Raw genomic sequence first — 19439 nt, 5'->3', positions numbered from 1 at the left:
GTACCGATACTAAATTATCAACCAACTAAAAAGCATATATACATATATATATATATGTATATATGCTTTTTAGTTGGTTGATAATTTAGTATCGGTACAAAATCACCACTGTTGTTTGTTTGCATATAAATTAGTCATTTTTTATTTGATATGTATGATACCCTCGTTAGCATCATTTGACTTAATCAAAATAAATTAACTAAGTGTAATATTCGATCATTTTAATATTGCCGGAAAGTGATTATCTTAACGTATAAAAAAGTTACTTCCAATAATTTAAAATGAAAGTCTATCACATTTAGTTTCACGAATTAAATCGATTTTATTTTTAAAATTCGGGGATTGAGAAATAGACCATTTTCTTTTAATTAAATTCATCGAGAAAAGATTGTTTGTCGAATCTAAGGTCTCATTTCGAGATATTTAAATAATTGAACATACTTATTCTTATTAATTATTGGTAAAATAAATAATTAATTAAAATTGCTTGATATATACTTTTAATTCGCTTTATTTTTGCATGTGTTTTCCCGAATTGTTTTTTTGAAGTAATAACATTCGAATCGAAATTGAGAATAGTAATATCTTTTCATTTCGGTAGGAGTAATAAATGATTGTTTTAAGGTATGAGATGTCGTTTATTCTCGATCGGAAATAATTAGATATTATTATTTTCTCTCTTAAAATTTTTTTGGGTGTTGTTATTTTGAATTAATATAGAACTTTAGAATGAAATTTTAATATTTCTTTATTTCGATTGGAGTAAGAATCGATTGCTTCAAGGTATGAGAGATCGATTCTTCTCGATAGGAAATAATTAAATATTATTATGTTTCATCTAAAAATTCAAAAAATGTTATTTTTAGGAGATCTTAAATCAAATTAGACTCGAACTTGTAAATTTCATTGCAAAGACAATTAATGAATCGACTAGGTACCGATTTAGAGTGTTGTGGGGGTGCTAATCTTTTCTCACACGTAACCGACTCCCAAACTCAAATTTTGGTAACGCATACTACAAGTTTGTTGTTTTAATTAAAATTAATATTTTATTAAAATGACAACTATGTTTTTTGGGTATACAATCACACCCTAATCAAATATTGTAGATATTTTTCGAACCACGTTTTATCATTAACTGATCATCAAGAATTATTTCGAAACGAGACCCCTTTTTTCCTTTCAGAAAAAAACCGCTTCGACAATCCTGAGAACATCTACCAATGCACGAGCCGAAGCATAGAGGGCGGTGAGCGGATGCACGATCAAATGAAACCCCATCTCCTTGAGCTCCTCAGGCGTGTGCAAGGGTGTCACACCACCTTCAATCATGTTACAAACTCTGAACCCTTTGGAATGGCGTCCGATCTCCTTAAGCTCGTCATCGTTCCTCGGTGCCTCCACAAAACAAGCATCCGCTCCTGCCTGCACATCAATCTCATGATCAAAACTTTAGCTCTAGAGGAGAACTATATGCCATGCCACATCATAGCACCAAATTCAGAACTGTTTGATCCATTTTGGATCCAACATATATGGCATCAGAAAGATTTGGTCACAAGTGGCAGATGGAAAAAAAATGATAAAGCAGAGTAGATCGAATGCACTTACAACAGATTAGGTGAAAAATAAATCCAACGCACGGGGAATGCAAGAGGAATACCTCCATGTAAAGGTTAGCTCTCGAGATGGCATCGGAAAGGCCGGTTTTTGCAGATGTAGCGCGTGATTCTGTTCTAGCCACTAGGAAAAAGTCTGAATCTCCAACGGCTTCTCTTGCGGATGCGATTTTTGCAGCATGCTCCTCTGCGGGTATAACCTAAGAGGACGACGAGTCGAGAAAAGGGGGACCGATAGGGGGAAACGGCATTAGAAATGATCGAAAAACACTTCTTGTCAGTACCAACATCTAATCATCAAGTCCTAATACAAATAAACCAGAATACAAGAAAAGTGCCTGTTTACCACTCATATGACCTGGATGAATTCAGAGGCAGAGAAAGAATCAGTACACTAAGTAACATGAGAAGATATAAAAACATAATGAATGATTTCGAAAACATGGAGGTACATAGTTAATTGTTCGTACCACACTTCTATGGCCATGCTTGATCCTGGAAGGAAAGTAAAACCAAATTTATTAGTGGAAGTAGCAAACATAATCAATAAAATCGAAATGCATTTCCTTTCACATAGGGAAACAAGCATCCAAGATGGTGAAATACATAAAAATTGAGCCTTTTACTTGCAGAACTGAAGCATTAGTGATGTTTAATAATCTGGGTTATTTTGTTGTACCTCAAGAAAGCAACCAGCAGCACCTGCTGCAATCAAATCCTTGACAGTCCTTTGAACATTGAGAGCATTGCCACCACCAGTATCTGAAAACAAGCACAATGAACAAGATCACTGAAATCAATGCATTCGATAAATTATCCTCATCTTGAATCAATGCATTCGATAAAGTAACATGTAGTAATGAAATGAGTAATGAGTACACCAGTTAAGCTCCATATATGAAACAGATACAGTAAGTAGAATAGAAATGAAATAGTGTAAATACCAGCATCTGCAATAATGGGTATCATCGGGGCCGCCGCACAAACCGTTCTCGCCGTCGCCGCCATCTCCGGTGGCCTTTGAAAACATCAAAAACCAAACAAAATCATCACATTGTTTAATTTTTTACAACCCAAAAGATAAAAAATAGGAGTTGGGAGGTCTGACTTTAGCAAGCCAATGTCAGGTTTTCCAAGGAGAGAAGCAGAAAGAGCATATCCAGAGATGAAGCCAACGCTGAAACCGGACTGCTGGACTATGGCTGCCGATAGAGCGTCGTAGCAGCCTGGCATTAACACGATGCCTTGGTCCTCAATCAGACGGTGAATCCGCGTCTGCATCCTGACCGTTGGTTTTGGAGACAAGATAGACGTCGACCTTGACCGTATTGTGGAAGGTTTGAAGTGAAGTGTTGAAGCGAAGTAGCTTTGGCCGCCATTATCGTCGTCATCGTCGACATTTTCGAAGCTGGAAGTGGGTAAGTTGCCTTGAGCTTTGGTCGGGGAGTTTATTTCTTTCACGTAGTCGTTTTCTTTTGGATTAATTACCCCATTCATATATTATATCCGATTCTTAATTTTATACATAATGTTTAAAAATTTTCGATTTAATATATGATGTTTTTTTACCGTTAATGAATTCACCCACTTCCGTCACTTCAATGACGTGGAACCCTACGACAACGACAAATGACACTTTAAAAATATATTTTTTTATTTTTTAGGTAAATTATATCATTCATCACTCAACTATCTTCTCACTCTTATTTTAGTCACTAAAGTTTAAATTTTTTAATTTAATTATTAAACTATAGAATTACTCTGATTCCAACCTGTAATTTTGATCTACTCTGATTCCTCAGAACAAGCCTTTCGTCGTCAGCGGCGAACAATTTTCGAATACCACAACAATTCCCAGGGCACGAACCTAACATCTCCACAAGCATTGCAAGCAAACCCAAGTTTTCTCCTGGGAAAATATCAAGAATCTTAGCTAATTCACCCATTTCGAACATGCTTTTGATCACATTGACACCACCAATGCACTTTCTCTCGATAAAAACCTGGGGCAAAGTCGCATTCTTCACTTTCAAGATGTTCTGCAACTCTTTCTTATAAGCCATTGAATCGTGAAATTTGGGAATCCATTGAATCGTGAAATTTGAGAATCGGAGCCGGTCGATTGAGTGTTGATTCTTGATGAACAAATGAACCTTGGGATGATTGGAATCAGCTTTGGATGAGGCGTGCATCGTAAAGAATCGCTCCTTTTGGTGATGGATTTAAACGACTTATGAGTAGTCATGGATTGAATGAGAACAAGTGAGAAAGTTGTAGATTTTGGTGATGATTTAAACAATCCTTGAAGAAAATAGAAATGGGCTAGCTTGGCTGCTGTAAACAGCTATGGATTCCATGTTTTGCAAATTTTCTTACGACTATGGGTGCTTTGCTGGGAATTTTGGGTTGATTCTTTGAAATAATTGGTTTCCATTGTTCCTGTTTTGGAGAAAGATAATGCGGTTAAGAATGCAAAGCCAGGTCAAACTTTGAAGGAGATGGAAAGTCCGAGGGATGAAAATGAGGCGTTGAAAATGGAGGAGGATGAAATGAAGGGGTTGACGAAGAGAGGAAATAGAGGGAGAGGAAAGTGAGATTACCAATTGATAATGGCAAGCTTCCAGTTTAACTGTTGCTTAAGAAATCCATATATTCCAAGCTGCTCAAGTTATCAATCCATGGAGGAAACTCACTGGTAAAAACTGTTTTTGGGGAGAGAAAACATAGGGAAAAAAAGGGTAAATTGAAGTTTTATCATTGAACTATTTTGTATTTATAAAAAGACCCATGATTAGTGACCAAAATAAAAGATAATAGATAGTTGAATGATGAATGATGAATGATGAAATTTACTTTAAAAAACTAAAAATAAAACATTTTTTAAGTGCCACGTGTCATTTTATTAGTGGTTGTAGGGTTTCACGTCACTTTCTGTGACGGAAGTGGGTGAATCCGTTAACGGTAAAAAATATCATGTATTAAATCGAGAATTTTAAATATTATGTATGAAACTGAGAATCGGGTATAGTTCTCGTATAAATGAGATAATTAACCCTTTTTTTTTAAACGAGGGTAAATGGATAACTTGATAATGGATCCCAATCTTTTCTATTTTTTTTTGGGATGAATCACGTTTCTTTTTTTTTTATGAATTATGAATATAGTATTTAAGTTATCAGTTTTGATCCGTTTACCACTTAAACTTTTATTTTTTTAAATCATACCTAATGCTTAATTTTTATTTCATTTTGGTACCCATCGTTAAAAACTTAACGCGTTTAATACATAAACTATTAATTTTGGTCTGTTTTAGTACCTAAACTTCTATTTTTTTTCAACACTTAAGTTTTGGTACTAAAAATGAAACAAAAATTAAATTTTAGGTATGATTTTAAAAAATCAAAAGTTTAAGAACTAAAACAGTTCAAAATTAATGGTTTATGTATTAAATGTATAGTTTATCTTTTAACAAATCCTGCTAAAAAAGAAAAAATGAAAAACAAAATGTTATCCGATAGCTTTTAATCAACTAATTTAAAGAATATTAATATATTATTATTATTTTTAATTTTTAAATCCTAAAAAAAAGTACTCAAAATCAATTAATTACATAAATCACATTCATTTCTTAACGCATGGTGTCATGTATGGTGAAGATAGTATTGTTAATTGTATTTATTTTTAGAAATAGAAGCAGATAATTTTATTGTAGAAAAAATATTTAAAATTATAATGAAAAAATTATAATTAAAATTATAAATAAATATATAATTAAGATATTTTTTTATAATCATAAATACAAGAAACTAATTATTTGGGATCATATAAGGACCATATAAAGAAAAAGCGAAAAATTTATATAAAAACTTGAATAAAAAGTAGATACGAATAGATTTGACTGCATCGACAAACGAATCACATCAGTAATTCAAACTACTAAAATATCATCGACAAATACAAATCAAAGCATAACATTGTTCAAAAATTATTTATGAACTCATGTTGTGTATCCCAGTCTAATATGTGAGTATGAAGTAAGGAATAAGATCAAGTTAATAAATGAGTGTCATCTTCATTAGTCGCGACGACGTCAAATTTAACCTTAAGAAAAATAAACGATAAGAAGAACTAACAAAAAATAAAAAGATAAAGAAAATTCTACAAAAAGATAAAGAAAAACGTACTATTTGCACCCTAGATGCCACAAATACATACTTATATGCCACATGTATGATCTCATACCTAACTACCGCATCATATTAAAAGTGAATCAAAAGTTCGGTTAAAGTATAACCGACGTCGTCAAAATGTGTCAAGTATGTAATACTCCAAAAATTTAGACAATGACCAAAATAAAAATTTTGAAAGTTCGTTGGTCAAAGTATCAAACTTGGGAAAAGTTTGATGAATTAAGAGATAAATTTCCTAAAAAGAATTTTATTCTATAAATAGATGGTTTACTCTTGAGAGTGGAGTTTATAGAAATCATATTTTTGGATTTGGAATTTTAGTAAAAAAAACTAGAAAGGGTTAAAGTCGATAAGGAATCGGTAATTCGGATCAAAGTCGATAAGGAATCGGTAATTCGGATCGAGTTGGAATTTTACGAAAATTTAAAGGATGTTATAAAATGGTTGGAAATATTATTTTAATATTTTGAATCAGAGAAATTTGGTTTGGAATTGTGCAATTTTTCAGATTTAACCGAAACAGTGGAATTTAGTGACTAAAACGCAAAATTTGAAAATTCAAGGTGAATTTCAAAAATAAAAGTCAAAATAATTCATGTTTGACTTTGTTATATGATAATGATCAGATGGCTTGGTTTTATGGTGAATATGGAGATTCATTAAGGGCAAAAATGGAAATTCTTATGGAATGGAATAAAAAAATTCCATTATGATATTATATTAAGCATGTGCTAGATATAATTAACATTAGAATAAGAATAATGAGGGAACATTTCAGCTTCTTCTTCATCCAAGACCGACAGCCCCAAGCTTGCAAGGTAGGTATTCTTGTTTTGAATTTTGAAACAATCTTGTTGAGAATTAGACTTCGGTGTGATTAGAAAAAATGTTCTACGTTCAATTCTCTACATTTTGACATGAATATTACTAGGGTTTCATGTTCAAGTTCATCTTGAGTTGATGAAGGGGGTTTTGATTCTTGTGTTTGATGGGTTTTGAAAAGTTAAGTGATTTTAAAGAATTGATTGTAAGAATTGATGAAAAACCTAAGAATGAAGTTAAAGAAAATAGTTTGGATTTTGAATCTGGTGGTAGGTTCGAAAATTCACTATAAATTATATAAAAATAATTTCGAGGTTATTTTTATATATTTGTGTCCATATATTGATCGAGTTTTGATTAAAACAAACGGGGATCAATTTCAAGGTTTATACAAAAAGATATGAATTTTTAACCAATGAAAGGTCAGAAAAATCGGACAGCGGATTCTGTAAAACAGATTCCGTTGATCAACTTTGAAAATTCACCACAAATTTTTTAGAATGAATTAGAAGGAGTTCTTTATATGTATAGATTCGTATTCGAGTCTTGGTTTCAAAGGAATTAACGGAATTAAATTACAGTGTGTATATCAGTACAGAATATTGATTCTTTAAAGGTAGTGCAAGTTGTAAAAATATGGAAATTTTAGAAAGTTTGGTGATTGTAATACAAATTTAAAATTGTTGGGAGTGTTATTGTAATTATTCCTTTGTGTACTTAGTTAATAATAATTTCAATACTGGATTTTTTGTATTGAAATCCTAAGTGATAAAATGGTGAAGGACCATTTTGGGTAAATTGGAAAAATTGGTTCCAATGTTAAAAGGAATTATTAAGAGTTGAGTATTTTGATAGATAATGAGTATCAAAAATATTATGGAGTTATTGTGGGATATGTTTATGTTAGTAAAATACTAACATATGTATCGTTATGAAATTGTGAATTATATAGATTATGATTGATTTGCGATTGAAGCAAGTCAAGTGGGTTTATTGTGAACAATAGTGAGGCACAAATTTGAAAAATTATAAAGTGTCATGGTGAGTGCAATACATGCATGAAATTATACATGGATGTTTTATACATCAATAGGAAGACTTGCGATAAGTCGACCTTGTTTATATCAGCATGATAATATGTCATTTTTTTATAAACTTCGATATGACATTGATATGTCATATTGTGAGATTATAATGCATTGATCATGAAATGTGATATTTTATCATAAATGTTATTTTGGGTATGAACTGCCCCATTGTTAAATTATGATAATATGCTTTGTCATGGATGGATCAAATAAAATTAACTATATGCCCAAGTATGTTATTGAGGATCAGTGGTATTAATGGTATGCCATAGAGTCTAGCAGCTACAATATTAGGTAGTACTAGAGTGTCTAGAGAAGACACATAGTGCAGGCCTCAAAGTGTCTAGCGAAGACACGGTACAAGCACTACGGTGCAATATTAGGTGAGCAAAGCTCGACCTCAGCACTTCGGTGCAATATTTGACTCCTATATCGGGTTCCTCATACAGTATTACTATGGGATATAAGTTATGGTTTATTGGTTAATAAATGGTAAGTATGCAAATAAGCTTACGAGCTTATGAACAATGGCAAGTATATTGATAAAATAAGCTTACGAGCTTATGGAATTTAAATGGTAATTATTTTGGTAAAATAAGCTTACGAGCTTATGGGATGAATGGTAAGAGATTTTATATTATTTTGATCATGGTAAAATATTGGATATGTTAGTAAAATGATTTTATGGAAATTTGATTTTTGACATTGAAAAGCATGCATAAATTGTATTGCACTGTTAAATGTTTTAATTGTCTCACTAAGTATATACTTAACGTGTGATGATTTTCACGCGTAGGTAAAAAGCAAAGAATAAAAATAAAGAGTCCAGAACGACATCAAGCATCGAGAGGTATATTTCAATATCAGTAAGACATCCTATGGTAGAATTTGATTTAGATAGTGGCATGTAATTTAAAATGTTCAATTTATTTTGTTGAATAAATTGTGGAAATTTTTATAGTGATGAAAGGTTAATTTTTATAAGATTTATATGTAATTTTCGGAAGTTACTGTAGTAGTGCATCGATGCACAATATAATTTGAAATGTGGTGCCCTGTTCACGTCACTGTAGCAGTGCATCGGTAAAGTCACTGTTCACGGGTACTGCTCATCACTGTTCACAGTACTGTTCATCACTATTCATAAAAAAAATCTTTTGAAATAAATTTGCTATAACAAAATATAAATTATATGATATGATATTTTTATAATATCAATTACCACTTTAAGTTAATAAATTTTATATCGCACAAATTGAGAAATGGTTTTAGAAAATTGGATGACATATATAATCTGTATAGGTATAATTATACAGGTTATGGGTGTTACATTTATTGGTATCAGAGCTACAGGTTTAGCCGATTCTAGGACTAAACCGAGCTTGTTTTGAGTTAAAAAGTGTATACATGCCACTAAGATGTCAAATTACTGATAGTTGTATATATTCTGTGATGATGCTTATTAGAGGTAAAGTTACTCTTTAACAATGTATGATAATTCTGACTATGTTCAGATGTTGGAAATTAAAGACAAAGTTAAGGAAGTCGAAAATGTTGAAAAGAATGTTGAGATTGAAATCGAAAAAAGGGACTCGATATGATTTATGTAAAACACCTTAGAATGGTGGATGTTATAAAGGAATTTCCTCCAGTTTGTGGAAGAAATGCTCCAGTTTTTAACGAAGTTTTTGAATTGGAAGAATTGATTAAAAAGTTTGAACGACTTACAAGAAAAGTCGAATCGGATGAGGATTCAGAGGAGATTTTTGAATCTAGTGATGATTCTGAGGTTTCTCCAGGTAAGCTTAAATAAGTGAGAAATATTTAAGCTAAGCATTAAAATTTTTTAAATCATTTTTTATTTGAGTAAGAGGAAATAAGTAAGCGGTAAATATGATTTTCGCGAAAAGTTTACAGAAAGTTGAGTTATTAGTGAATCAAATGGTTATGAGTTGGATTGAGAATGGATATCAAGTCCATAAAAATCGATAGAGTTACCTTGTGAAGGTAAATATGCGAAAATGGATTGTCTAACATTTCATGTTACAATGAATTATTGTTTAGAGTGAGATGTATTCTCAAGAACTTGAAAAGTGTCAGGTTCGTAGTGAGAGGAAAGATAGTAAATTCGGTTGATAGTGTGATTTTAGCATTAACTGCTATGAAGTTATTGCTACAAATTTATCAAGTTTTCTTATTGAATGATGTGAACATTGAGATTTTTATTTGAGATGGAAAATGTTTTAACTGTTCGAAAACATTTTTTTTGGATCTGGAAAAGTTATACAGATTTCCTTAAGAATGAAATCAGGAATTCTAAAGTAGAGATATTCAATTCTACTTGATATCAAGTGATATTATAACGGAAGACCCATAGGTCACGGTCATGATACAAGTGTTAGTCGGATAAATAGTAAATGTTCGATAAAGATTCAGGAGCATGAATCTTACGGGATTATCATTAACGAGTTTAAGATCATTTTGATCATGAGTTGGTTGTCTCTGCAATAAGGTTGGGTTAATGGTCGCAAGAAGCAATTAATTTAGAAAAATACGGAGAAATTAAAAATTTTAATGATTGATAAAAAAGTGAAATCATCACTAAAGTGATATCATCAATGGTTATGATTAAGATGATGTAAAAAGGATGCATAACTTTTCTAGCTAAGGTGATAGATACTCAAGTATCTGAAGTAAGATCATATGATATTTCCATAACTCAGGAATTTCCATGTATTTTTAGATTTATTAATTTGGTTACCTCTAGATTGAGAGGTGGAATACAATATTAATGGTTATCAAGGCATTAATCTTGTATTTATGGGTTCATATCGAATGGTTGTGATTGAGTTGAGAGAATGAATAATCAGTTGCAAGAGCTGCTAAATTGAGGATTCTTTAGATTGAGTATTTCAAATTGAGGTGAATCGGTGTTGTAAATATATATATATACGATTATGCATAAATTATCGATAGTTAAACAGAGTAACTATCAAGAACAAATATCCTATTTTGAGGATTTATGACTTGTTTGATCAGCTTAAAAAGGAGCAACAATTTTCTCTAAAATTGATATTTGAATGGGATATCACCAGTTAAAGATTAAAGAGGAATATGTTTCAAAGATAGTTTTCAGGAAGCGGTATAGACACTACGAGTTTGTAGTAATGTCGTTTGGTTTGAAAAATGTTTTAGCAACATTTATGGATTTTGATGAATCGAGTATTTCAACCTTACTTAAATCAGTTTAAGGTGGTCTGTATTGATGATATTCGGGTATACTCGAATACAAAGATAGAGCATGATGTCATATTAGTATTGTGCTCGAGATAATTAAGGGTAAAAAGTTATATGCCAAAATGTCAAAGCATGAGTTTTGGCTATCAGAAGTTGCTTTTCTTGGTTATGTTGTCTCGACAGATGGTATAAAAAAATATTGGAGTGGAAACCTCCAAAGAATGTTCTTAAGTCCGAAGTTTTTGGGACTTGTTTGTTATTATCGAAGGTTTGTGAAAAACTTTTCGATGGTTGCTTCTCCTTGGACTGAGAAATGTCAAGAGAGTTGCAAAGCTCTAAAGAATATTTTAACGGAAGCACCAGTGTTGGTACAACCGGAATCGGACAAAGAGTGTGTGGTGTATAGTGATACATCTCATAATGGTTTGGGTTGTGTACTTATGCAAGAAGGAAATGTGGTAGCCTATGTTTATCGACAATTAAAGATGCATGAGAGGAATTATCCTACTCATGATCTTGAGTTTGCAGCGTTTGATTTCCTCTAAAGATTTGGTGTCATTATTTGTATGGTGAGAGATGACACATATACAAGGATCATAAGAGTTTGAAATAATTGTTGACTTAAAAATAGCTCAATTTGAGACAACGAAGATGGATAGAATTTTTAAAGGACTATGATTTGATCATTGATTATCATTCAGGTAAGACAAAGGTTGTAGCAAATGCACTTAGTCGGAAAAATTTTGGAGTTTTGCGAGCTTTGGATGTGCACTATTGTTGAAAGAAAATGGCGCACTATTGGATGAATTAAAAGTAAAACCGATGTTTTTATATCGGATAATAGAGCTACAAAGGAAATATGGTAGATGCTTGGAAAAGATTTCACTAATGGAAAAGAAAGTGAGACTATAGACTTTGAAGTCAAGTCTGATGAATGTATATTTTATTGAGGAAGAATGTGTATTCCTAATAATGATGAGTTGAAGAGATATGCTTTCTCAAGCACATTATTGTCTACTGACTATGCATACAAGTGGGAAAAAAATGTATCAAGATGTAGAGAGTCATTTTGGTGGTCAGGTATGAAAAGAAACATTAATGAGTTTGTTGCTACATGTTTGACATGTCAACAAGTAAAAGCTGAGCATAAAGTGCTTTCGTAATTGTTACAATTGATTTCTATTCCAGAGTGGAAATAGTAAATAATCACTATGGATTTTGTTACTGGACTACCTTTACATCAAATAAAAGGATTTCATTTGGGTAATAGTGACTGGTTAACTAAATCAACACATTTCATTTTGATGCAAATGGATTATGCATTGGATAAATATACATAGTTGTATATCAATGAGATAGTTTGATTACAAGGAGTATCAGTATTCATTATATCTAATAAGGATCCAAAGTTCACTTAAAGATTTTGAGAAATCTTTGCATAAAGTTTTGGGTACTTGATTGAATTTCAGTACAATCTTTCATCCATATACGGATAGTAAGTCAAAAAGTATTATTCATATATTAGAAGATATGTGGAGTGCATGTGTAATTGATTCCAAGGAATCAGGGGGAAAAGAAAAGTATTTGATTTTAGTAGAATTTTCTACAATGACAGTTATTAATTGAGTAACAAGATGGCTCCATATGAAGCTTTATATGGGAGAAAATGTCGAACACCATTGAATGGTTCAAGTTAAAAGATTGAAATCTTGTTGGCCCAGATTTATTGAAAGATGTTGAGCATGAAGTAAAGGTAAATCAAGATAATCTCAAGACGATATTTGATCGACAAAAGTCTTATGCAGACTTGAAGCGAAAAGAGATTGAAATTCATGAAAGTAAAAGTTTTTCTTAAGGTATCACCTTGGAAAAAGATTTTTGCGCCCAAAATGCAAAAAAAATAAAATAAAATAAAATAAAATAAAATCGGAATTCAAGAAGTTGGCAGAAGAGGTTTTCGCATAAGACGAGAGTATGTCTTACTAGTTCGTATAATCTTAAATTAGGGTTATTAAATTTCAATGGAAAGTGCAATCCTTATAAAGGGGAGTTACGATTTTCATAAAAAGTTTTAAAATTCGAGGACGAATTTTCTTAAGGAGGGGAGAATTGTAATATCCCGAAAATTTAGATAATGACCAAAATGAAAATTTTGAAAGTTCGTTGGTCAAAGTATAAAACTTGGGAAACATTTGAGGAATTAAGGGATAAATTTCCTAAAAAGAATTTTATTCCATAAATAGATGGTTTACTCTTGAGAGTGGAGTTTTATAGAAATCATATTTTTGGATTTGGAATTTTAGTAAAAAAAACTAGAAAGGGTTAAAGTCGATAAGGAATTGGTAATTCGGATCGAGTTGGAATTTTACAAAAATTTAAAGGATGTTATAAAATGGTTGGAAATATTATTTTAATATTTTGGATAGGAGAAATTTGGTTTGAAATTGTGCAATTTTTCAGATTTAACCGAAACAGTGGAATTTAGTGACTAAAATGCAAAGTTTGAAAATTCAAGGTGAATTTCGGAAATAAAAGTCAAAATAATTCATGTTTGACTTTTTTATATGATAATGATCAGATGGCTTGGTTTTATGGTGAATATGGAGATTCATTAAGGGCAAAAATGGAAATTCATATGGAATGGAATAAAAAATTCCATTATGATATTATATTAAGCATGCGCTAGATATAATTAACATTAGAATAAGAATAATGAGGGAACATTTCAGCTTCTTCTTCATCCAAGACCGACAGCCCCAAGCTTGCAAGGTGGGTATTCTTGTTTTAAATTTTAAAGCAATCTTGTTGAGAATTAGACTTCGGTGTGATTAGGAAAAATGTTCTACTTTCAATTCTCTACATTTTGACATGAATATTACTAGGATTTCATGTTCAAGTTCATCTTGAGTTGATGAAGGGGGTTTTGATTCTTGTGTTTGATGGATTTTGAAGATTTAAGTGATTTTAAAGAATTGATTGTAAGAATTGATGAAGAACCTAAGAATGAAGTTAAAGAAAACATTTTGGATTTTGAATCTGGCGGTAGGTTCGAAAATTCACTAGAAATTATATAAAAATAATTTTGAGGTTATTTTTATATATTTGTGTTCATATATAATTTGAAATATAATTCGAAATATGGTGCATCGGTGCACTATTCACGTCACTGTAGCAGTGCATCAGTACAGGCACTGTTCACGGGTATTGTTATAACAAAATCGGGTGACATCTATAAATTATAATAAATTATAATTTGTTATAACAAAATATAAATTATATGATATGATATTTTTATAATATCAATTACCACTTTAAGTAAATAAATTTTAAATCACACAAATTGAGAAATGGTTTTAGAAAATCGGGTGACATCTATAATCTGTATAGATATAATTATACGGGTTATGGGTGTTACAAAGTCAGCTTCCTTAACTGTATTATATTGTTGTAACTCAACTAACAAATATCAACTAGGGATGACAACTCAACCCGAACTCGACGGGCTCCGACCCGACTTGATCAGGTCGGATTTTTTTTAAAAAAAATCGGGTTCGGGTCGGGTCGGGTTTCTTTATGCACTGTTAGGGTCGGGTTCGAGTTTAGGGTGGAAAAAATCCGACCCGACCCGACCCAAAAATATATATAATTTTATCCTATATATTTGGGGATAATTACATTAATACCCCTCTAAATATAATTTTTTTTCAATTAAGTCATTGTTTTTATTGAATAAAAATATTTTTTTATTATTTCGGGTCGATCGGGTCGGGTCGGGTGAAACCTTAATTTTATCAGGTCGGGTCGGGTTGAGTCACGGGTGGAGGACCCTTTCTTCTCGTGTCGGATCCGGTGGCCCAAAAACCAACCCGACCCGACCCATTGCCATCCCTAATATCAACGGTTGAATGATTGATTTGATATAAAAAATCCTTAGTAATTATTTAATTCTTTTTAAAATTTTAGTGTAGAAAAAAAATTCACTTAAATATAAGTGATCATTTATGTAGTTTATCCTTAATTCAATTAACATAATTATTATCGTTACATTAAAAAATAATATAGATTATAGTTCGTTTAAATATAATTATCTATTGGCTTAATTATAAAATAAGTGTTTAAACTATACGTTTTTCACGAATAGCTGCCTACAATATTTTTTTAATGGTCCTGGTGCCTAACGATACAAACTTTATCACTTTAGGTGCCTAGGCCATAACTGCAGTTAGTTTTCTCCCAACGATACAAATGTGTCACATTTTCATAGTTAAAAAAAATAAAATATTATTATATTTATAAAAAAAACTCTAATTTCTATTATATTACAAAAAAACCACGAATTCATAAAAATCATAAATCCTGACCCTAACTCGTCACCACCACCCTTTTCGACCATGACCACCACCACCGACTTAGTCCCTACCATCGTCCTAGTCATACGTCGTTGTAGTTGTCGTTGATTAGCTGTCAGAATCGCGTGGGATCACGATTTTTCATCCTAGGGTTCGCATGGTACAAAACGTCGATTGGTCGTCGATCGACCATGATTTCATAGGGGTTTTGATCGCCGAGGGTGTAACACCCGAAATCCGTATATTTATACCTATACAGATTACAGATGTCAACCGTATTTCGAAAACCATTATCCAATTAATAACAGCGATTTAAAATTTATTTTCTTAAAATGATAATTGATATTATAATAATATCATATCATGTAATTTATATTTTGTTATAGAAAATTTAATTCAAAAGATTTTTATGAACAGTACCCGTGAACAGTGATGAACAGTATCCCGTGAACAGTGTATCGATGCGCTACAGTACGTGAACAGTGCATCGATGCATCAAAACATTGAATTAGTATTATGCATCGATACGCTACAGTAACTACTACAATGCATCGATATGCTACAGTAACTATAGTGTATCGATGCATAATATTAATTCGATGTTTTGATGCATCGATGCACTGTTCACGTTACTGTAGCACATCGATACACTGTCACTGTTCATAAAAAAATCTTTTGAATTAAATTTGCTATAAAAAATTATAAATTACATGATATGATATTTATTATAATATCAATTACCATTTTAAGAAAATAAATTTTAAATTGCTGTTATTAATTGGATAATGGTTTTCGAAATATGGTTGACATCCGTAATCTGTATAGGTATAAATATACGGATTTCGGGTGTTACATTTATAAATATTAAAATAATATTTCCAAACATTTTATAACATCCTTCCAATTTTTATAAAATTTCAATTCGATCTGAATTTCCAATTCTTTACCGAGCTTTAACCTTTTCTAATTTTCCTTTACTAAAACTCCAAATCCAAAAATATTATTTCCATAAAACTCCACTCTGAAGAGTAAACCATCTATTTATGGAATAAAATTATTTTTAGGAAATTTATTACTTAATTTCCTCAAACTTTTTCCCAACTTTTTACTTTGACAATCAAACTTTCAAAATATTCATTTTGATCATTATTTGAATTTTTGGGGTATTACAATTCTCCCCTCCTTAAGAAAATTCGACCTTGAATTTTAAAACTTCCTATGAAAACCCTAACTCCCCCTTTTATAAGGATTGCACTTTTCATTATAAATTCGTAACCCTAATTTAGGGTTGTATGAATTGGTAAAACATACTTTCGCCTTATACAAAAACCTCTTCTGCCAACTTCTTGAATTCCGATTTTCCTCTTTACTTTGGGAATTTTGTAAAGATCATGCAAATCATTAGATTTTGAACCTGTAAAATCCAAAACTTCAACATGATTTCCAAAATATCTATACATTTTCATATTATCCTCTCTTTCTCAAGTAATGTCCTCGACATTATGATTTTGCTAAATCATTATGACTAGAGAAATCATCTTGTTAAGTAGTTCCTTAATTTCTCAAGCTAAGATCCATATTGATTCTTCTTCATAAATCAAATCTGGTCGGATCTTAATTTCCTTTGATGCAATGTCATATGAAAGATCCAATCGATATTTTCTAAGCATCGACACATGAAAAACGTTGTGTACTTTGTCCAACTCTAGATCTCAATTACCTCCATAATTAATCTTAACTGATAAGCCATCAGTCTAACTCTTTTTTAATATCTCATAAAGTCCAGTGAATCTTTGACTTAGTTTTCCTTTGCATTTTGGACGTAAAATCTTTTCCAAGATGATACCTTAAAAAAAACTTTATCACCTTCATGGAATTCAATCTCCTTTCACTTCAAGCCTGCATAAGACTTTTGCCGATCAAATGAAATCTTGAGATTTTCTTGAATTATCTTTACTTTATCCTCAACCTCTTTCATTAAATCTGGGCCAACAAGATTTTGATCTTTTAACTCGAACCAATTTAATGGTGTTCGATATTTTCTCTTATATAAAGCTTCATATTGAGCCATCTTATTACTCAATTTATAACTGTCATTGTAGAAAAATTCTATTAAAACAAATACTTTTCTTTTCCCATGATTCCTTAGAATCAATCAAACATGCACTCAGCATATCATCCAATATCTGAATAGTACTTTCTGACTTATCATCTGTCTGTGAATGAAAGATCGTACTGAAATTAAATCAAGTACCTAAAACTTTATGCAAATATTTCCAAAATCTTGAAGTGAACTTTGGATCCCTGTCTGATATAATGGATACTGATACTCCTTGTAATCAAACTATCTTCTTGATATTCAACTATGTATATTTATCCAATGCATAGTCCATTCACATCGAAATGAAATGTGCCGATTTAAATAACCGGTCACTATTACCCAAATGAAATCCTTTTTATTTGATGTTAAAGGTAACCATGTAACAAAATCCATAGTGAGTTTTTTCCACTTCCACTCTGGAATGAAAAAAATCAGCTGCAACAATTACAAAAGCACTTTATGTTCAGCTTTTACTTGTTGACATGTCAAACATGAAGCAACAAACTTAGTAATGTTTCTTTTAACTTCATCCCTAGGTTCTTAATCAATTTTCTAAAATTTACGAATTGATCTCCAACTTTTCAAAAGTTATGAAATGGTCCTCAATTTTTCTAAGGCTTGTAGAATACTTCCTTCATCATCTCCAACCCATATATAATTTTTCTCACTTAAACCATTAATGGTCGAAATTTAAAGAACAAGTTCTAGAAAGATTAAATATGTTCTAATCATCTTTCATGCTTGAATATGAATCAACTACTTCACAAACATTAAGATCCATCATAAATTTCATGATCCCTTATATGAACACAAACCCTTAGATTTGGGATCTTTGAACACCAACAAGATTATCATACAATATTGGTACCAAAAGATAGCGTTTTTCGCATATAACAATTTCCATTTTACAACTTACTCAAAATCCTAAGTAAATTGCTTGAAATTTGAGTTGAAGTTTTCTCTCACCTTTGAAGAACACCCACGTCATGTTGGAGAAGAAGATGAGCTGAAAATCTCCACCATCCTTCGTATTCTAATGTTAAATGAATCTAACGCATGGCTTAATATAATAAAATGGAATTTGTTATTCAATTCAATAGGAAATTCCATTTTTGCCATTAATGAATCTTCATATTCACCATAAAACCATGACAACTCATCTTTATCATCTTTCAAAGTCAAAGATGAATTATTTTGACTTTGACTCATGAAATTTTTGAAATTTCCCATGAATTTTCAAAAATTTCGTTTTAGACACTAAATTCCATTGTTTCGGTCAAATCTGAAAAATTGCACATTTCCTAACCAAATTTATCCGATCTAAAATATTAAAATAATATTTCCAAACATTTTATAACATCCTTCCAATTTTTATAAAATTCCAATTCGATCTGAATTTCCAATTCTTTACCGAGCTTTAACCCTTTCTAATTTTCCTTTACTAAAATTTCAAATCCAAAAATATAAATTACATGATATGATATTATTATAATATCAATTACCATTTTAAGAAAATAAATTTTAAATCGCTGTTATTAATTGGATAATGGTTTTCGAAATACGGTTGACATCCTTAATCTGTATAGGTATAAATATATGGATTTCGGGTGTTACATTTATAAATATTAAAATAATATTTCCAAACATTTTATAACATCCTTCCAATTTTTATAAAATTCCAATTCGATCTGAATTTTCAATTCTTTACCGAGCTTTAACCCTTTCTAATTTTCCATTACTAAAATTCCAAATCAAAAAATATAATTTCCATAAAACTTCACTCTCAAGAGTAAACCATCTATTTACGGAATAAAATTCTTTTTAGGAAATTTATCACTTAATTTCCTCAAACTTTTTCCCAACTTTCTACTTTGACCATCAAACTTTCAAAATATTCATTTTGATCATTATCTGAAATTTTGAGGTATTACAGAGGGTAGTTGAAGTCGGGTGGAGCTTCGTCGACAGCAAAGGCGACGAGCATCATGGATTTAGAGGTTAAAATGAAGATTTTCAAAGTTTTGAGGCTATTT

The 19439-nt window shown here is 31.2% G+C and overlaps 1 pseudogene; it reads right to left on the bottom strand.

The window, feature by feature from the left end:
* Positions 1–1182: 1182 nt before the first annotated feature.
* LOC120206164 lies at positions 1183–3067 on the bottom strand (annotated as a pseudogene).
* Positions 3068–19439: the final 16372 nt, after the last annotated feature.

The sequence above is a fragment of the Hibiscus syriacus genome, unplaced genomic scaffold, assembly GCF_006381635.1.
Source record: "Hibiscus syriacus cultivar Baekdansim isolate YM2019G1 unplaced genomic scaffold, ASM638163v2 tig00000477_pilon, whole genome shotgun sequence".
In the NCBI taxonomy this organism is placed as follows: domain Eukaryota; kingdom Viridiplantae; phylum Streptophyta; class Magnoliopsida; order Malvales; family Malvaceae; genus Hibiscus; species Hibiscus syriacus.
The sequence above is the reverse complement of the archived record's forward strand: the minus strand, read 5'-3'. Positions and strand labels throughout refer to the sequence as shown.